Source organism: Siphateles boraxobius, unplaced genomic scaffold (assembly GCF_051911475.1).
Source record: "Siphateles boraxobius isolate OS27281-9 unplaced genomic scaffold, OSU_SipBor_1 20, whole genome shotgun sequence".
Taxonomy (NCBI): domain Eukaryota; kingdom Metazoa; phylum Chordata; class Actinopteri; order Cypriniformes; family Leuciscidae; genus Siphateles; species Siphateles boraxobius.
The window spans coordinates 10,480,199-10,494,785 of NW_027508811.1; positions in this window are offsets into that span (position 1 = coordinate 10,480,199).

Here is a 14,587-nt window from a genome sequence, read left to right on the forward strand (position 1 = left end):
GTGCTTCGTTTCACAGGAAGTTATGAATATGATAGCGCAGGACGAGATTTCAGAACAGCACATTTACAGAAAAAATGTGTCTCTGTGACTGTTTGAGCTCACCAAGACATAAACCCGTCTGCTGGACATCTTTTATCCTGAGCTGTATCCTGAAATCTGTCGTGAGAGAATGGGGCGATCATTCAAAACAGAAGTTCCTGCTTCTACTGAAGGACGAAAACCAGAACAAGCCCAGCACACCTTGCAGGCCTCTGTTTGACTTCCTGTTTAATGTTCAGCAGACAGGTGACAACCAAACTCCGTCTACTCAGCCGGTTAATTTAGAGCCTCTTCCTTTAGGAGTAGACCGACTAGAATAGGATTTGTGTTGTTTAAGAGAAATGTGACCTTATTCCACATCTTCAGGCCAAACGGATCTTACTGTAGTGTGTGTGCTCACACATTTTGGGTTTTCATGTTTTATAGAGGTATTCCATAGACATGATTTTTATACTGTACAAACTGTATATTCATACCCCTAAATCAAAACCAACCCATCAAGGAAAACCTCCTGCATTTTTAAAAAAACATCTTAGTATGACTTATAAGCTGTTTTCCTCATGGGGACCAAAAATGTCCCCACAAGGACAAGGATTTCGAACATTGCCAACTTTGTGGGGAAATTTCGTCCCCATAATGTAGGTTTACCTGAAACACACACACACACACACACACACACACACACACACACACACACACACACACACACACACACACACACACACAAACACATATATATATGAACGGTAGTAAAGTTTCAATAGAACAAAAAGTGTCTTATGTTCATCAAGGTTGCAGTTATTGCAGTTATTTGAATCAATAAAAACAGTAATATATTAGAATATTATTATAATTTATAAACTGGTTTTAATACATTTTAATAAACTTAAAATACAATTTATCCATGTGATTGCAACGTTGAATTTGTTGATATATGTATATGTATGTGACCATGGACCACAAAACCAGTCGTAAGGGTCAATTTTTGGAAATTGATATTTATACATCACCTGAAAGCTGAATAAAAAAGCTTTCCATTGATGTATGTTTTGTTAGGATAGCACAATATTTGGTCGAGGTATCTGGGAAAAATCTGGAATCTGAGGGTGCAAAAAAATCTAAACATTGAGAAAATCGCCTTTGAAGTTGTCGATTTATGTTCGCGATTTTGCTGCATAGGGGTGGTGATGGCGCAGTGGATAAGACACATGCCTTTGGTGTGAGAGACCCGGGTTCGAATCCACTGTGAGACACCAATGTGTCCCTGAGCAAGACACTTAACCCCTAGTTGCTCCAGAGGCGTGCGACCTCTGAAACATAGCAATTGTAAGTCGCTTTGGATAAAAGCGTCAGCTAAATGAATAAATGTAAATGTGCTGCATCCACTCACAAAAATATATATTTTTTATATATTTACGGTAGGAAATGTACAAAATTTACAAAATATCTAATATCCTGATTTTTGGCATAAAAGAATAATTGATAATTTTGACCCATACAATGTATTGTTGGCTATTGCCACAAATATACCTGTGCGATTTGTGACGTGGTCCAGGGTCGCACACACACACATATATATATATATACATATATATATATATATATATATATACATATATATATATATATATATATATATATATATATATGTCTAGAGAGCAAAGTAACAACAAATTCAAATAAAATAAAAAGGCTTAGCATGAGTCTGTGACATAAAATGAGCGAATAAGCCGAGCATAGAATTTTACTGTAACAGAATGAAAGTCAGAGGTCATTCCCAAGCAATGGGTTATTTTTAGGCTCTGCAAGTGTTCATGACAAAGTAAATCCATATGATTACTCACACCCTGCTCTCACAGTCCGTAATAAGCAAAATAAAAAACTACTTGGAAAATAACATTAAATCTCACGTAAGGGATTGCGGAGATTGTTCCATTATACATTTATAAGAAAAATATGTGTAATTACACCGAAACCTGTCATAACCGACCCACGTCTTTGAATTATGTTTGGGATTGTTGAAGTGGATTTATGATTTTTTTCGTGACACACCCTTAGTGACTGTGTGTTGTGGGTCTCTCAGCAGAGGAAGTTCAAATCTTCTGTTTTTCTGAATCTTGGGCTGAATCACTTGATGAAGCAGGATGGAGAAACTTAGTCTTCTGTTTCATTTGTTCTTCTGAGCACCAGGCCCAGGAACTGTTCAGATCAAAGGAGACCACAGACCCCTGTGTGCGTTCGTGTGTGTGTGTGTGTGTGTCTGTGTGTGTGTGTGTGTGTCTGTGTGTGTGTGTGTGTGTGCCTATGTGCGTTTCATGCTATGTCCCGTTTGCCTTGTTCTTTGTTCTATTAACATAACATGTCATCAGTAATTTGACCTTGTGAAGTAGCTAACTGTCTCTTTTGCAGAGAAAAAAAAAACAATAAAAAATTGAGAGGGAAGGACAAAAAAGCAAATAGTGAAAAAAGATCCCCCTTGAAGTAAATGGCCATCAGCAATTGTGCCATCTGTATTACCCACTCTAACCCTTTGTGATTCAAACTCCGTCGGCTGAAATCAGAAACAGACCGGCCGGAGCACTTAAAAACAGCTAAATTTAAAAGGATTTAACAGAAGGAGAAGTTTAAAGTTTTTCCTAGAGGCCTTTCATTCACAAGCTTTGAATTTAAAATAAGAATAAGAATAAGAATGTGCACGCATTCAGACTCCTTATATAAAGTTATGGTAAAGTTCAGTCCCTTTTGCTCTTATTAAGATTGACCCTGAGAGACCATGTTTCTTCCTCATGGTGTTACGGTTCAACTTATGCGGTTTAAGGACATAAACATTGTATTCGTATTCAAGCATGTAGATTTACTTCTCTGTCGTTTTCTATTAAACAGAAAGCTAACAATACCTAAATCAGCTCTCATACTGTATGAGAGCACGGCTTCTTGATGAATAGTCTGGCCCGAGGCTTTCATAAGCTGATTAATATATGTGTATAACGGCTGGCAGTGAGGGGAAACCAAACTCACCCAGCACACCTGGCCCAAGACAAAACATCAACATAACAGGGGAATGGAAGGGTAAAGAAAGCACAAGCACATACATATAGTACTATAAAACATTATATTATATATTTTCTGGATTTCTTTGAATGTGTTCAGTTAAGCTGTTTGGTTTCATGACCTTGAGAACTCAGTATATTATCACTCTCATTTCTGTGAACGTCAAACTTGGAGCACAAGAGATCCTCGCAGGTCCCTGCATACTCCACACTGCACGCAGATGTGCACTTATTCATGTTAATAAAACACCCAAGGGTGTTTCATTTTGTATTCTGATGCAGCTTTGTGTCAATATTGAACACAAGCCAAACAAGTTGTGAGAGAAAGCACATTTCAGACTGCCCTAAAGATGCTTGCACATTATAGAATTAGAAATTGAGGGGGAAATGGACCAAGAAATAAGTAGTTTGAACTGATGTACATGAGAGAGTTTGTAGAGAAAAATGAGAGAGAGATGTTTTTCTTTAAATATCTATATGTATATCCTGGCCTCTTAACCTGTGTTCCCTGTTGCTCTCAATTAAACATTTCTGTATTCAAATAGTCTGTGGGAGACCCCCTCCTCGTGACCCTGCCAGTGTGTGTGTGTGTGTGTGTGTGTGTGTGTGTGTGTGTGTGTGTGTGTGTGTGTGTGTGTGTGTGTGTGTGTGTGTGTGTGTGTGTGTGTGTGTGTGTGTGTGTGTGTGTGTGTGTGGAATGAAATATCAGCGCTTTGATACCAAATCCCTCCTGTCTGTTAACTTTGGCCAAGCTGAAGGATTCTGGGGATGCTTGCCCGTATGTTCCAGTACCCCTCTCTCATATCCACCCAGAGACATGGGTACACAGACACACGAATATTTATTTACATATATAGGAATGCACACTTACACAGTTCAGTATATGAACCCCCACCTAGTTCCAGGTCACTCAGTTCTAAGTCAATGGGGTTTCTTTTCTTTTGAACGAGATGGTGGAGAGAGTGAGAAAGAGAAAGAAAGAGAGATTCCAAGTGAAGACAGTGTGAAGGGCTCTTGTGGTGAGCAGATATCTCATGTATCTGAGAGAAAAGAAGGAAAACACAGCTCCCACTCTCCTCTTTTTCTCTTTCTCTCACTTTTTCTGATGGGGAATAAAATCTACTTAAAGGGATAGTTCACCCGAAAGTGAAAATTCTGTCATCATTTGTTCACCTTCTTGTTGTTCCAAACCATGGGTGCATTGTGACCGTAGTTGGCAAACATGCTTTTGGGAAATGCACCCCCTGTATCAATTTCTTGTGTGAAACACAAAAGTTTTAAATAATGTGGTCAACATGCTTTTACATGCAATTACAATGTATGAGGACTGACGCTTTAAATCACAAAAGGACACAAAAGTACCAATTTCATTAAAGTACACCATTTGACTTCATCGGATTAATTGTGATAATTCGCTTTCATTATAATAAAAAGAGTGGCCACTGGCACTGGCCTATATTATTAAAACTATTTTTTTTTTAAATATTCATGTACTTTTAAATAGTTTTTCTGACTCTAGCTTAATATGCAGAGACTTCTATAATTAAATCATTTGTTGGGTGATTTTCCCCAAGAAGTGTAAATACTGACTCCATTGACCATTGCCTGGCTCAACCAATGGCAAGGGCTTGTGGCGGGCCTATCGTTTGTCCAACCAGTGGAAGATGGGGGATCTTTTTGGACACGTCATTAGTTGTGTTCGATTTTATCCGGCGGAGACTGTGCATTTGACTTGAAGCAGTGCATGCTGGGACTTGAGACCAGACTTGAGACTTGGCTCCAACAGCAAGTCCCTGTAACGTATGCCATCAAAAAGTACCCCAAAAGCGATCCGAGTGCCAGTCGGCTTGCTCATTCTGCACAGTTTCTCCAGAGCGGCTGCACAAGCTGTGATGACAACACGCTCACGATTGGTCAGACCCACTGATGACGATTTCTGCATTTATGCTAATGCTCACAAATGTGTTTTTATAATGGTAAAAACTCTTTTCACATAATCCCAATGTTATATTTTTGTCATGTTTATCAAAAAAATATAAACCGACTCTATTGAAATTTTAATTGGATAGGCTAAATGTTGATCATTTGCATCTAATCTATTTAATCTGCGATAAAGTATGCAAATACGTATGTGGGTCACCTGGGGAAGTTGACATGAAATTAAAATTCAAATCTATTTTCTAAATGCATATTGTTTATCTTATTGTGAACAATTCAATCATGTATGTTTCTTTTTTTTCTTCTTTTTTTTACAATTCAATTCTTAATCAAAATGTCATAATTCGATCATCCATTGAAATGGCAGACTTCTCTGCCATTTCTGGGCCACTCCAAAAATGTTGTCTTCATAAGCCCCGCCCCTTTATTACAATCGACCTCAAGCTAGCATTCAGATCTGCATTCATCAACAACAGATGGATAGAACCAAGTCCCCAACCTATTTTTTTCTTTTTCGATTATCATATTTACTCTGATGTAAGTCACAATATAAACAACAACAACAACAAAATATTTTGCTACTTCCATTTCACTGTAACTGTAACTATATGTTTAAACACACCGTGTTTTAGTGTGTGTGTGTGTGTGTGTGTGTGTGTGTGTGTGTGTGTGTGTGTGTGTGTGTGTGTGTGTGTGTGTGTGTGTGTGTGTGTGTGAGAGTGTTGGTTTTGTGTGTGTGTGTGTGTGTGTGTGTGTGTGTGTGTGTGTGTGTGTGTGTGTGTGTGTGTGTGTGTGTGTGTGTGAGAGTGTTGGTTTTGTGTGTGTGTGTGTGTGTGTGTGTGTGTGTGTGTGTGTGTGTGTGTGTGTTAACAGAATAACTAGCTGTTATTCATTTCTTTGGTTTTAAATTTTCATTTAGCTTATTTGTGTCCGAAATGATTTCTAGTTTGGTTGCGTTTATCTCACTTTGCGTTCATGTCTACAGCAAACTAATTAGATCTGACGCAGTGTTAACAGTGAGAGAGAACAATCAGATACAGCAGCAGTAATACGAGTACATCGGTTGCAGGGGGGGTAAGTGGATTGTAGGACATTCATTTGTTTTCGGGGGATGGAGGGACGGTCCTGTAAAGCAAGTTGTATAAACAAACACCTCCTCCTTTCTTGAGGAACCATCAGGGGGTCCAGAGCCAGACTACGATCCCCTGGGACCTCACACCTCTCCAGGTCAGCACTTAACAAACTACCCCTAATTTACACCGCCAAACCCCCATATTAGCTTTACCCAGCAGCTACAGTGTACATTGACTCAAATTAACACACAAATTACATTCACTAATTGCTTTCATACTAAACTTTGCCTCTCCGAACTGCTCTGAGTTTGTTTCCAGCAATTTGTTGTGCTGTAATAGAATAATTGAATCCTTTGGTAAAGAGATCAGTTATGGATGTGTAGTCCGGGCTACAGGATTATTGTGTTTGTATATGTGTTTGTGTGTGTTTATGCTCATGCCAGGCTGGGTCGACCCACCTCGTCTCTCACGGACCCCTGGAGGGACATGTGGTTTTGCTGGACTCAAATGTGTGGATGTTGGGGTGGTCTGTACCAAACGCTTTGAGTCTGGCTGACTCTTCCCTCACCTCTGCCTTATCAGTTGAAACTGACTGCTGAAGGGAGAGAGGGCACGCTTCTCAAATAACCGTAAATACCGCACACACACATGTATGGACTCTTACAAGCTGACAGAACCAATAAATAGGAAGTGTGGATCAGAAGTGGACATGTGGAGAAACTTCCTGTGCGTATGCTCATGGTCACTGAAGCATGGTAACCCCTGAAGCTATAACAGGACTGCATTCCATTGGTCAAAGAGCTATGGAGGGAAACATTTAGTCCACCTTAATAGTTATCCAAAACCTTTTTTTTAATTTTTATAATTAGTCTGTTTTTCATTACTGGCATAAAAACATGACATTTTGAGTAAAACTACACTCAATTTTTTTTTTTTTTCGAAGTTGTAATTACAACAAATATTATTTAAGTATTTTTTTACTTTTAATGTATTTTTATTTGTGAAATGCACTAGCAATTTATTTTTCAAAGTTGTTTCAAAGGAAATTCTACCAATTTATTTTCAGTGAACATGATGTAAAGAGATCTGATGTTTGTATCCCATGACTCAGTGTCTAAAATCTGAAAGTGATAGTAAGACAAAATCACAAAACAACTGTCCTTGTTACAGTGTGACTATACATTTGAGTACTGAGTAATATAAATTATCTACATATACTTACTATTTGGTTAGGGTTAGGATTTTTTTTTTCGTGTTAGTTACATGTACAGTAGTCATGCATAATTTATAGTTATAACTATAGTAACTTCATGTAACAAGGACACTGAAATGAAGTGCTACCTTATCATTATTGCTGCCAAATAAGTAAATAATTGAATTAATATGCTGCTTAATCAAAATAATTGCAATAATCAAATATCCCCCAATATAATGCAAATCCAAGATAATTACAAGATCATTGTAGCAGATGAGTAGCGTTGCAAGTACAAATAGTGGTTTTAAAACTCAATAGATACATAGAACTTAAGTCTATCACTGGTCTGTAGTCTGCTTTGCAATCAAGTTTGTCAATCTGTAAAAGAAAAAATTTTATTATTGCATTACTTCAGTGCTACTTTTAAAATGTTGGTCTATGTACATGTGGTTCAGACGAACATAGTCACTGCATCATACACTGGCTTTTCAGTGTCTTTCAGTATTATTACAAACACATCTTGAGACGTTTTTGTTTTACTCCCCTCAGTAGTGGTCTGTCTAGATATTTTGAATTCAAAAACACATCCGAAGTGTACAGCTCCATACTCATTCTGTGTGAAGTCTGTTTACATATATATATATATATATATATATATATATATATATATATATATATATATATATATATATATATATATTAGTTGTAATCACTGATAAGAAAAGTTTCAAGTATGTGTGAATGGTCAGACTCATTCATGGAGAGAACTACCCTTTTGGCTGAATCGTTTTAGTATTGTAGCCATAGATTTGACAAGTAAAATAACCCCCGCCCTTGTGTCTTGTTATCTGAATGGTACCAATCCAGAGCAGAGCAGGAACTTGTGAACTCTGCTGACATCAAAGTGTTTCATCTTTACCATCATCAGAACATCATCTCATTGGTGTTGCTTATCAGCTCACCTGCTGGGCTACAGGACCCCTGTCATTGCAATTTCGCACTCTGGAAAAATACAACAAAAACCCTGCAGATTACTCTCTTGTTGTTCTTGTTTTGTGCTGTAAAGTTATTTTAAATAAAATTTCTAATAAACAATAATCCGTCCGTCCGTCCAATTTTTCGATTTTGGATTATTGTGACTCTATTGTGGTTAAGGATTCAAAATATCTATAAATTAGTTTAATTATTTTATTTTACTATATGAATAATTATGTTTGCTTAATTGTACTTTGCATAATTAAAACAGGTGATCCAATCCAAAGTTTTCAGAGGCTTAAAAATAATGCTCCAAACTGAGGAGAGAATGTCACAAGAGCGACATTTCTGTACTACAGAATAAAAGACGCTACATCGATGTTTCCCTTTTTAGACATTCCTGTTCATTTAAAGGCCTTGAAATAAACCAATGGTATTTCCTCTGATCAGGAGCAGTGGGGACAGGTTCGCCTCGACAGCGGCTATTTTTAGTCCAGCAGGAGAAGAGCTCTGAGATGACTCAAAATTAGGGCAGCGTCCAACATTCTGATCAAACCGAAGGAAATCCAAAACCATCTCGAGCATGTCCATAACTGGAGCGACCATTCGCCTGAGGAACAGCCTTTTATCATTACAAAGCACTGAATCAGAAACAGGCAACATGGATGCCAGGTCTTCAACCAGCAGCCGTACTTTATCTCTGTCACTGCTAGTAGCCAATGGCGCTTCTCTGCTTGTATGTCTGGAAGGGTAGTTCTCACTTAACGATGCAGATTACGAAGAAGCCATTATTCCATCCTGTAAGAGACAGCATTAAGCTTTTCCTGCACCTATACTCCAGGTATTAACTGAAGAGTTTGGTCTGATAGCATTTGGACAGCTATTAGAATAAAGGAAGAGCATTAGCATTGAAGTTGGATGGCTAATCAGTAGCCAGACATGTTGGTAGCATTCAGATGTGTATGGCAAGCCTTCCCACAAGCCAGTTGTCAACTTTCCTTGATTAAGATAAAACATTAGCATCCAAAGAAAAAGCCATTTGTCCATTGTCCAAATTTCCATTTGTTTAATAATGTTTAAAAAGTCCAGTATTAAAATATTTTTTCTTACCTGTGCATGAGAGAAAAATCAAAATTTAGATCTCTTCAAGAACTCTTAAACATCATGATTGTTTTTCCTAGTAATGTCACAGCTTTTATTAGATAATTAGTCTGCAATTCAGTTCAATTTCAATTTGAACACAAACCTGTCTCAGCCAATTCGTAAAGGCTAAATGATCAGTGCCTTGCTGTCTATGTTTTTTAATTTCTCCTTAGAAGTTGTTGGAGAAGCGTCTGAGCCAATGTTGATGCTTAATCAAAACATTTCTAAGGACTATTTTTTTAAGTTTGTATGAACTTAAAGTCGAAACCTTTACCTAATGCAGTCTGTTTCCCTAAAGCATGTTGACTCTACAGGTTTCTATTTACTTTATTGAGGGGTGAAGACGACCCCAGGTCAAACCAACCTAAACATCTGAACTTAGATTAGAACGACTGATACTGCCGCACTTTATGGGACATCCTGAGAACACTTTCCCAACTCTGTCCCCATCTTACAAATCACTGTCTCCACTCAAGCAACAGAATTAAGGCTTGGCTTCCTGCATGTGCTGCAGTCCCAGAGGCCTTTCTCCTGTAACGAATGTTTCCTCTTTAAAATAGCATTTGTTTGTATCGGGTGTCTGATGAAGGAAGATATTCATACGGTCTCTTCTCAGAACTCATTACTGTGAACAACATCACCTGCACCACAAAAAGAGGTAAAATACAAATAAAAACTCACAAGCCAAAGAAATCTGAAGCCAAATCTTCATTAGTATTTTTTTTTTTTTTTTGAAAAAGCTTATAAGTTAACAAAAGAGATCAGTAAATGTTAGTCAACGGAGAGCTGGGTTTCATATACAGCAAGAGAGCAGCAGTAACTGTTTATTAAAACCAAGAATTCAAGCAGAAAATCAGAGCATAAATATACAGGATAGAACTTGCCACATGAGGTGTTATGTCTCAGAAATCTTTTTCCAGCTACACACATGGTTGGGGCAAGTTGTCACATATTCACTGGTGCAACTGACTACATGAAAAGCATATTGTATAATAGGCTATTTAGCACCAGGGTCCGAATTCCTTCATGTAGTAGATAATCTCACTTAGATACTTAATATGCGTGTAACTTTAAGGGCAAAATTGTGTAAAGAAAAAAAAAAGATTTTACAGTTAAAATTATACAGTAACACTACAAGAGCACCCCCAGAAGTCCCTGTGTGATGAATCATATTTCATTATATTTTCATCTTAATTGTAATGTTTCTTTTCTATTTCGTGTTGCATGTTTATTATTGGAATATCTGCTAACACTTTATTTTGATGCTCCCCCAACAGACATTCTACTGACTATAAGTAACTTTGCAAGTACATGTCAACTTATTCTACTAGCCGGAACCCTAACTAATTCCTCATGCACTGTGTCCAGAATATGATGTGATGCATTTACATTCAAGACATTTAGAAGACTTGCAAAAAGTTCTTAATCATCAAATGCAAAAACAGTTTGAGAAAAATGCTTTTAGATACTTTTTTTTTTTTTTTTGTCCACAAAAGAGCTTTCCGACTTTCTCTGTCTCTTCATCCAATATGTCCAAACTAAAGGCATCTCCGCTCGGCAAGTGTCCTCCACCCAAAGTGCCCTGCTTGCTATTATGTGTGTAACCCCGTCCAGCTGTCTTGCATTCACACAACACAAACTGGACGTCTCAGCACGAATAGCATAGGCCCATGGCATTTAACAGCGGAGAGGAAAAGAGACATACGGAACAGTTTCAGAGCTCTGATGAACAGAGAAATATAAAAGCTGCGGAGATTTATGGGCTGAGGAACGCCAGAGCAGCTTCTGATGGGAGCAGCCTGCCTGTGACTTCTCAGATCTCGGGAAGTTCTGGGTGGATGATCAATTGCAAAGTTTGAAATCGCTTAACAGAAACTGATGGTTGGAGCGATTGAAATCGTCCCTTTTCTCTTTGTCGCAGGACTGTTAGCATGTAAGGTATGTTCTGGCTAAACGCAGATCCTGTCTTCTATCTCTGGTAGACCTGTCCAGACCTTTTCCCACACTCTTTTTTTGTCTTTCTATCTCTAGTTCCTGTTGTTGGGAAGTGTGCCAGCTTAGCCACAGTGGTGCCAGAAAGACTTCACTGAAGAGAGAGAAGGGTGAGAATGTTTGAGAATGTAAGGGGAGTTCACTCATATATACATGAAGGAAAAAAGGAGAACTTGTAGTAATAATAATACAAATTATAATAGCAATTATGTGGTTATTAAAATCTGATTTGTGTTCTGCTGCATGGATAATACTCTCTCTCTCTCTCTCTCTCTCTCTCTCTCTCTCTCTCTCTCTCTCTCTCCCTCTCTCTCTCTCTCTCTCTCTCTCTCTCTGTTTAATCTATCTCTAGCTACATGATCTTCTCTCTCTGTCCTTCTGTTCTGTGGTCTACATTTTGCTGTTTTTGCAGTCTTTGATCTTTTACTGCGCTCTCTTTTTTTACACATTCTCTCTCTCAATCTCTCTCCCTCAATAAGTAAACTGTTTTTATCTCTTCCACCTTTTTTATTCCCATCTTCCTTCTTTTAATGGGTCTCTCCCTTCCTGCTCTTTGGTTTGTTCTAGAGCTGAGATTTGGCAAAGTGTTGAATATAACTAACAAAAATGGAACACTTTATCATCTTTCTCATTGAATACAATCGCCATAATCTCTGTGTTTCCCAAAAAAAGTGTTCGGATAAAAATGTAGCGCTTTCCTCAATTCAAACAGCTTCTCAATTCGAATATCAGTAGTGGTTACTAGGGCTCGTTGACACATTTTTTAGTTCAATTTCTGAAAGTCTGGGCTATGAAAAGCTGCTTTTTCACCATTTCCTCCATTATTGCCCCAAAAAGGTAGTGTTGTTCGGCACTTTAAGTTGTCGCAATGGAAACCTGCATTTAAACAGCCTATTATAGAATTTTCAACAAGTAATTATGGAACACACAAACTATTTAACGTAACAGCAAAAATGTCAAATGTGACAAAATTAGCAAGCAATTATTTTATAAATCTGACAATTGTATTATTGTTGTAAATATAATATTTCTTATAAATAAATTGTATTGCAATTTTAGTTTGGCTGTTGCTTAGTATGGTTGTTGTATTCTTCTTTTTCTTTAGTGTTCGTCGGCTTGATCGGAGTATGCAAACTGGTAAGCTTGAGATAGTTGTGCAGCGTGTCGAGCCACCTCTGCTTCGGTTCGTCCCTTCGGTTGCTTTCCACTGACTTCCAGCTGGAAGCCCATTTTAGCAAGCTTCATGTAGCTTGTCAGATGTTAAGGCAACACCATACCGTTGCCGAATGTCATCATTACAGACGTGGTCAAAGCACGTGATGCCGGAGATCCATTGCAGCATTTTTGTTTCCATGACACAGAGACTGCGTTCTACATCTTTCGTCACGGGCCAACACTCAGCCCCATAAAGAGCAACAGTATGACAATGCAGTGCAGAATTACAGTATGGTAGATCTTCAACTTGAGACGGTCACTGGTCTTCCTATCGATCGTACCCTGCTTGTTCGGGTCTGTTGTCATGTACTATGTCGTTTTAACATTAAGGCGTAGGCTGAAATTTGCCAGCGAGGCTGGCTTTCTCTAAAGCAGAAAGCATAACGTCGTCTGCATAGAGAAGTGTGCATGGCGGTGGCTGCTGTAGATCGACCGTCTTGTGTGATGACGTCCATCACAAGAATGAATAGGGGCGGTGATAAAGTCATCCTTGGTGGATGCCCACAATTATATGGAACTCCTTCGTTTTTCTGGCAGTTGCCTGCACTCTGCTTTTTGGTTCATTGTACAGCAGCTTTACCCATTCAATGAGTTCTTCGGGAACTTCTTGGGTTCTTAGTGCGTGCCAGATGGCTTTATGGGGAACACGGTCGAAAGGCAGCGTGCATGGGCTTTTGTTTCTCTCCATGCATCTCAAACAGGAGCCTGGTGGCATGAACTGCGTCAACTGTCCCACAGTTCCACACGAATCTGGCTTGAATGACTGAGACGAACAATGTTACGAATTCGCTTATCCTGGACCCGTTCAAAGATCTGCATGGTGTGTGAGAGCAATCGAAGCGATAAATGTCACGTTTACCTTCGCACGTGTCAAGCTTCTTGAGAGCTCGTCATAGTTTGGCTGTTGTATTGTATAATATAATTAATATATAATTAAAAATATAATATAACATAATGGGCCCTATCTTGCACCCAACGCAATTGACTTTGTACACCGACGCATGTATCATTCCTATTTTGCACACGACACACAGCAGACTTTTCCCTCCACAGACTCACGTCGGTAAATTAGGGAATGAACTTGCGCTCCCGGGGGCGGTTCAGCGGAAAGAGGAGGCGTGTTCCTATGCAAAAGTTCCCTGGTGCTATTTTGCAGTTTCAGAGGACAATTCCACCACAGGGCGCATGCTTGGCCATGATGTAACGTGTGCATAACGCGCATTCACTTAACATACACAATTCTTTTCTCAGTTACTACACAGTGCCCATTTTTGCAAACCATACATAATTGCAAGGAAAAATATTACCACATGAGGGAATTCATTGTGGTGTCCATGAAGATGTGAAAAAATAGGCATAAATCTAGCTTACACATTTACTAAAATTATTATACGCCTGTTTAACCAAAGCTAATTTGGGTGGGTTTCTCCCATCCCCATACAATGTCACTTCTCTGTCTTTGACCGCCCTGACGAGAACGTCGGTCTCCTCGGCTTTGAACCGCTCCTGGCGTGCGCCTGGCAAATCCGCCATCATAATAGCAATCCACCATGGAGAAAGCGCGCCTGCTTTTAAAGGGAATGTGAGATGACGCTCTGATTGGTTTATTTCACGTTATGCCCAAACCCAAACCACACCTACGAGTAATGTAGCTACTTCAGACCAACCCATTCGAGATCTGCTCACCAAGTTACTTGCGTTTTCCGTTTGATACTTGCCTTTCAGATCGTTAAAATAGCGCCCAATAATTATTAAATAGATTTTATTGCAATTATAGATTGGCTGCTGTTTAATATAATATAATATAATATAATATAATATAATATAATATAATATAATATAATATAATATAATATAATATAATTGTGAAATATATGCTATTGCAGTTTTAGTTTGGTTGACAAATGTTAATTTTTTATTTTTTTTATTTGGTCTATATGTAAAATGCTGTTTATTTACTGGAAAGA